Source organism: Urocitellus parryii, chromosome 10 (genome assembly GCF_045843805.1).
Source record: "Urocitellus parryii isolate mUroPar1 chromosome 10, mUroPar1.hap1, whole genome shotgun sequence".
NCBI lineage: Eukaryota > Metazoa > Chordata > Mammalia > Rodentia > Sciuridae > Urocitellus > Urocitellus parryii.
The window spans coordinates 66,352,882-66,360,345 of NC_135540.1; the positions used below are offsets into that span (position 1 = coordinate 66,352,882).

The 7,464-nt window shown below is 38.0% G+C and overlaps 1 pseudogene; it reads left to right on the forward strand.

The window, feature by feature from the left end:
* Positions 1 to 315: 315 nt before the first annotated feature.
* LOC144257149 (la-related protein 1B pseudogene) lies at positions 316 to 1,330 on the forward strand (annotated as a pseudogene).
* Positions 1,331 to 7,464: the final 6,134 nt, after the last annotated feature.

A 7,464-nucleotide genomic window follows, 5' to 3' on the forward strand; every position in this document is an offset into this window, starting at 1 on the left:
TAAGCTGCCACTGCTGTGGGTGCGGGCGCTCCTGCGCATGCAGGCGCTCCACCAGGTGCACAAGGTGCGGCAGCCCCGGGGCCCCTTTGTCAGAGAGCTGCCAGCCAAAGACGCCCAGGATCCGCTGGGGTCTGGGCCCTGAGGGGAAGCTGCCACTGCCCAAGGAGAACCCCTGGAACAAAAAGCCTCCTGAGCGCATGTCCCTCGCCATTATGGGCGCTGCAGCCCGGGCTGGAGACCCTGCAGGCAGAGCTCAGAATAAACGCAGGAAAACTCTAGACAAGGAAATCCAATAAGGCCAGTGATTTCCGTGATATGGCAAACTGGCCAAAACCCGGAGAGTTAGTGAGCACTGGAAAAACCGTTTTGCCATCTCAGAGTGTCATCATCCAAGGAAATAAGAAGGAAGAAATTAGGAAAGCAAAAAAGGAGAGATGGTTGAAATGAGGAGTAACAGGAAACAAAATTAGAAAGTCCTATTGAAAATGTCAGTGAGGATGCCCAGTCAAGCAGTCAGGGAAAGAGCTCATAAACACAAGTGAGTACCACTGCACTCAGAAGATGTAAGGCCAGAGAGTCGGGAGAGACCTGGATCCTCCACAGCTCTTGGTGTCAACCTGAAGCAAACAAGTCTTCCCATAACAGGAGAAATGACACGCGAAGTTGGAGGGGAGACAGACAAAAAAGGGATGATCAGGATGAAGTGTCCAGTGTGAGGAGTGAGGGGGTAATATATGAGGTTCCTTCAAAAGTCAAGGAAGAGGACTAGAACAGGGAACAGGATAAGGCAGAGGAAACCCTCCAGTGAACTTTGATTATTCATATGGTTACCGAGAACTTGGTGAAAGGACAGATCAGCCATTTCAAACAGAAAGTAACGCCAGTATGATGTATTACTATGACAACAGAAAGGGTGTACAGGTGTATCCTGTGGAAGAAGCATTGCTTACAGAGTATATTAAGCATTGAATTGAATATTACTTCAGTATAGAAAACTTGGAACATGACTTTTTTTTTTTCAGAGAAAGATGGATGAGCAAGGTTTCTTGCCTATATCCCTGATTGTTGGATTTCACTGAGTTCAGGCTCTCAGCACAAACTTGAACCTCATTTTAGAGGCCCTGAAGGACAACACAGAAGTAGAAGTTGCAGGTGAGAAAATGAGGAGAAAGATAGAACCAGAAAAATGGCCAATCCCCTGGGCCCTCCTCCCAGCAGTGTGCCACAGACAGACTTCTCTCAGCTGATGAATTGTCTGGAGTTTGTGCAAGGACAAGCCTTTTGCTCACAGTCAGGATTATTATCTACTGATGCCCTGGATGTCATCTGATGGGGATGTGCAGTAGAGCAAATGGCTCACTGAAATGCATTTTAAATACCGAAACAAACCATGCTGTAGAGATGGAAGCTACCAGACTACCTTCTGTGTGAGAGTGTCAACTGTTGACCCCTAGGCCACATGACAGTGGAGATGACCACCTGTGCTATGACCTGAGACAGAGCTGAGACCTCATCTGGCATTCCAGAAGCTGCCTTCCCTTTTCTGTGTGGCTGGGCTTAGACAGCATGGCTACTTTTATGTGTGGGGGAAGCTAATTGTTATCACTGTGGGAATACTACAAGGTTCTGTCTTTTTTTCCCAGGCATATGTACTTGTGTCCAGGTCAATAAAGCAGAGAAAGAGAAGACAGTGTAGCATTTCTCAACTTCCCAGGGCTTGGGCTCTTGGTCTTTCTTTGCCATGGTGAACATTGCACAACTCACATGTTAAGATGTTTCACATGGACTGTAAGATTTATTAACGTGGACATTTAAGGGGTAAGAAATTGAAGAAATAAACAAGGATATTTTTTCCATTCTTCAAAATGTATTTTTGATACATTAGTGTAAGTCCTGCCCATCAGAAATGCATTAATGATGGACAGTTTAACATAAATTTTTATCTCATATTTCTTTGTCAGCCCTGTATTTTTAATTGCAGCAAGAAACTTGTTTTAAAAAGTTGAAGAAATGTGACATTGTTTTTTGCTTGTTTTTTAATTTATTTTAATTATTTCTCATTTATATATAACAGAGGAATGCATTCCAATGCTTATTACATGTATAGAGCTCCTTTTTCATATCTCTGGTTGTATACATAGTATACTCACACCAATTTATGTCCTAATACATGTACTTTGGATAATAAAGTTTCTCACATTCAACCATCATTAATTAACCCATACCTCCTCCCTTCCCATCCCACCTCTTTGCCCTATCTAGAGTTCATCAATTCCTCCCATGCTCCCCCTTCCTATCCCACTATGAATCAGCTTCCTTATATCAAAGAAAACATTTGGGATTTGGTTTTGGGGATTGGCTAACTTCACTTAGCATTATCTTCTCTTACTCCATCCATTTACCTGCAAATGCCATGACTGTATTCTCTTTTATTGCTGAGTAATATTCCATTGTGTATATATGCCATTTTTTAATCCATTCATCTATCAAAGGGAATCTATGTTAGTTCCACAATTTAGCTATTGTGAATTATGCTGCTATAAATATTGATGTGGCTGTATTTCTATAAAATGTTGTATTTAAGTCTTTGGGGTATAGACCAAGGAGAGGGATTGCTGGGTCAAATGGTGGTTCTATTCCCAATTTTCCAAGAAATCTCCATACTGCTTTCCATATTGGCTATACCAGTTTGCATTCCCATTAGCAGTGTATGAGTGTACGTTTTTTCCCACATCCTCGCCAACACTTATTGTTGTTTACATGCATAATAGCTGCCATTCTGACTGTAGTGAGATGAAACCTTTTGATTTGAAGTTCTTTAATTGCTAATTATGATGAACATTTTTTATGTGTTTGTTAGATTTATTTATTGTGTAAATTTATTGTGTAAACTTGGGTCCAAGATGACATTTTTAACCAGCTTATGAACAATCATTGGTAAGATGGATAATATGGAAAATACTTTTTCCACAGGATAATTAATTTAAGTCATTCAAGTTGGTGATGCCATTAACCATTTATGTGTTATTAATAAAATTATAAAAACAAAATTATTTTAAAAAGACTCAAACTGGTTAACTTTATGCTGAAAATTTTTGAATCATGGATCTGTTTAAAGATTTTTATCAGAAGCCAAAAACAGAAATGGTAATATCAAAGAAAGCTATGTAGAGGACTTCCTTTCTAATAATGTGTATCATTGTGATGCACACAGACAGACAAGTAGAGTTTTGAGAATGGTTTAGTGCAGAAATACCACCAATAAAAACAGATTTTTCTTTTCTTTTTTTTTTTGTGACTGACAGAAACAGAATTCAGGCATATCTTAGAAACCTTTAGACTTCCAAAATTCTTTAGGCAAGAATTAAGGATGTTGAGCCATTAAGCTACAAATGTGTGTGACCCTTTAAGGAAAAGGAAGAATGGACTTGATAGCAGAATATGGTGGAGCAAGGGGAACAGTGAATAAAATAAATGGAATCTGAGGCCTGAGGGGCCAGCTTTGAGTCTAGCAAAGGGAACTGCAAATCATACATTACCCTCCAGGCCTTAAAACCTAACAGATTTTTTCTTGCTAGATTTGAACTTGATTAGGACTGGCAAACCTCCCTTACATATAATTTCTTCTGAAATGGAATATATTTATGCTCTATCAGTCCTACCATCATAATTTGAGGGCAAATAATTTGCTTTCTAGATCCATAGGTCTTTTGGAAAGGAATTTTACCTCAGTTTGGATCATATCCAGAGTCTCACCCATTTAAATGCATTAAATGATGAGATTATGACTTTTGAACTTATGATACAGAGATGATGATATAGAGATGATGATATAGAGATGAGATTCTGGTTGAGATTTCTGGGGATGTTTGGATTGATTGAATATATTTTGCACATAAGATGAATTTTAAAAGGCCAGAGGACGACTATATTAGGCTGAGTTGTCACTTCCACAAAGATATTTTCTCATCTAAAATCTTGGTATGGTAAATTTTAACTTCTTTGAGAAAATGATCTTTGCATATGTGAAGACATTGAGATTTTTCAATTAAGAAAGCATTCTGGATTATCTTGGTATGGCCTAAATCCAACAAAAAGTGATATTATATGGGTATGGCAGAGGAATCTTTGATATAGCAGAAAATAAGAACATATAAAGAAGGGAAGGATGTGATGTGAACAAAGAGGGAGACATAGGTATAGTGTGACTACAATCCAAGAAATACAAGGAATTTCACCCAAGACAGTATTCCAGAGTAAAATGTAAGTTCTTTTCCTTAACTTTAGAGGGGTAGAGGTATCAGCTAGGCACTCAAGCAGGCCGCAGCAGCCTGTTACTTACAGGCTGCTTAATGTTGAGCAAGCACATGACTCATATGGAAGTCCTTCTGCCAATCAAGAGAGAAAATTTAAAGGAGCTAGAAACTGATATGCAACTCTGGATTGCATGAAGGCCATGATAAATTGCTAACCACATGGGGAATTATATTTTATAGAGTGACATTGTGTGGCAGAAGCAGCAGAAACTTTGTTTCTATCTTTAGTTGAAAACTATTTCATATTGACTGGCTTTCCTTTAGTCACCAAAGAATTAACAAAGTTCAGAAGCTTAGGCAAATTGACAACTATTTATATTTGCCTTTCTCTCTAGAGAATGTTTCGAATAAGTCAGTTTATACACACAGGCTTCATTCAAAACTTCCATTCTCTGGATAATTTTACATCTCTTTTCTTTTCAGTGATGCTTAAAATTTGAGGACTCCAGAATCACATTTATACAAACACATGTAAACACCCCAGCCTGCCCTTCCCTATACAAACCACATGGCTACTTCTGTTAGTCAGTTTTCCATTGCTGTGACCAACATACCTGGGAAAACAACTTATGAAGAGGAAAGATCTGTTTTGGCTCATAATATCAGAGGAGTTCATGGTCAGTTTTCTCCATTGCTTTGGTGCCTGTGGCAAGGCAGAACAACATAGCAGGGAGTGTGTGGTTGGAGCTTAAAAAGCATTTACCTCCTGAAAGTAAAGGATCAAAGCAGTACTAAACTGAAAGTGATATGGCTAAGTCTGGAGACAGTTTTGATTGCCATGACTGGGAAGAAGGAGGGCCCCATTGCTGAAGTTGTGAAAACCTGCATTAAAGGAAAATTTCATTGTAAATAGCAGTTTTATTCATTATGTTCTAACTCCCGTTTTCAGCAGCTTGAATCTTTTCTCCCTTTACTTCAGGAATAAAATAAAACCAGGTGTTAAGAAGCTCAGTCTTTCTTCCACTGTCTCAGGGAATCCCAATGCAGAGGTGCAAGGGAGTTTAGGAAGGAAGTGCTACAGGGTGAAAAATATGTACTTGAACACACAGGAAATGCTGTGAGGAAACTCTAGCCCTGTTGATCTGTTGATCTGCCCCACAATCCAAAGCACCATCAATGTGAGAGGGTGACAAAGGCTTTAGCATCTGCATATTTATCAACAATAAGAAGAAGATATTAGGCAAATTTAGTTTTAAATCAAGCCCATCATGCTTGCACACAGCAAGATATAAAGGAACTTGCTTGAGACTGCTGTACCTTTGGTCCTGCTCAAGAGCATCATGACTCCATCATTGAATGCCATCTGCTAACCAGGAAGACCTGGGCCTGCTACCCAGGAATACCTGGGCCCACTTCCAGGACACTACCCTCAATTACTGAAAACATCATCATCAAACCTTTTACAAATGATTTTTACAAAATTTATGGAAAATGGAAACTATTATGGATTGAATGTGAAGTGTCCCCCAAAAGCTCATGTGTGAGATGATGCAAGGAGGTTTAGAGGAGAAATGATTGGGTTATAAGAGACCAATCAGTGAATTAATCTCCTGATACTGAGTGGTGAAAGTGGGAAGGGTGTAGCTGGAGGAGGTGGGTCACTGGGGGCATGGCTTTGGGGTATATATTTGTTTCTGGTGAGTGTAGTGTCTTTCTCTGATTCCTGATCATCATGTGAGCCATCTCCCTCTGCAACATTCTTCAACATGTTCTTCTGCCTCATCTGGAGCCATGAAGAATGAAGTCAGCTGCCTGTGAAACCATGAGACCCCAAAAAAATTTCCTCCTGTACAATTGTTTTGATGGGGTCTTTGTGTCACAGCAGTGAAAAAGCTTACCAAAACAGAAATAATTTATTTAATTTCTTAGGACAACTCTTAAGGAAAGCATGAAATGTTAGTGTTAGATGAAAAACACCAGGTACCTAAGTTAAGCTGAAATAGTTGAATAGTTAAGACAAAACCACTATCTTAATAAACTTAGATTAAAAGTGTTAAAAGTTTCAATTTGTATCACATCAAAAGACTCAAAAGGTTTTTTTTTAAAAAAAAATACTTGTTAAAGCAATTACATTAATTATTGGATTGAGTTTTATAGGTAATATACAGGTTTTACAGGTAATATATGCATATTCCTTGTAGGTAGTCTCAGGTTATCAACAAAATGTGAAATATGAATGAGTTAAAAGAAAATATCTTTATCTTGGCATGAAATAATTCACTCAAACACTTCCTGTGACATCCTGGATGTCACAGTTCCTATTTTTTTTTAAAGAAAGAGTGAAATGAAAAGTCATGATACCAAGTAACTATGAAGTGTTGATATTTGTGTTTAAAACCATGTGAGTTAACATGTTCTTCTTTTAAGGTAAAGCACTGTCATAGATAACTTTATTAACCTATACTTCTAAAAATATTTTTTGCATTGAGTAGAAACATATACACAGAGAGAGAGATGAATGAAAGGCAATATAAAAGATTATTTTGTTATGATTTAAAACTCTGAATGAATGTAAAGTAAAATAAATTTTCCAAAATCCACATTTTTTTCTACTCCTGGTCTTTATTTGAATTAATGAGGAATAAAGTATGAAGAAAAAAAGAAAATAATGATTTATGAAAATTAAATCTGAATCCCTTCATTATTAAAAAAAAAAAGTGTACATAACAAAGAATGAAGAACATAAAGAACACAAAGGATGTGAAACATAGTGGTCATGTCTTAAATCACCCTTTATCTTTATTTTGGCATTCTCCCAAATTAGGTAACTTGCAGCTATGAATCCATAAGAAGCAAAAAATTATTATTATTACTTTTGTAATTCTGCCTGATCTTCATATTCCTTGAAAGAGACAGTATTGCCTCAAAATGGGCCACGGGGACAGCATTGGGAATATTTTAACTTAGAACAGTCAAGGTAAACTGTCTGCTTAATTCTAAGGAATAGCTAGCAGGGGTTCCTGGGGCCACTTTGCTCTTTTGAAAGAGTTTCTCCTGCACTTTTTTTTTAAGTGTAGATGGACACAATACAATGCCTTTATTTTTATGTGGTACTGAGGATCAAACCCAGGTCCCGCCCATGCTAGGTGAGCGCTCTACCGCTGAGCCACAATTCCAACCCCTCTCCTGCACTTTTTAACACAATTGA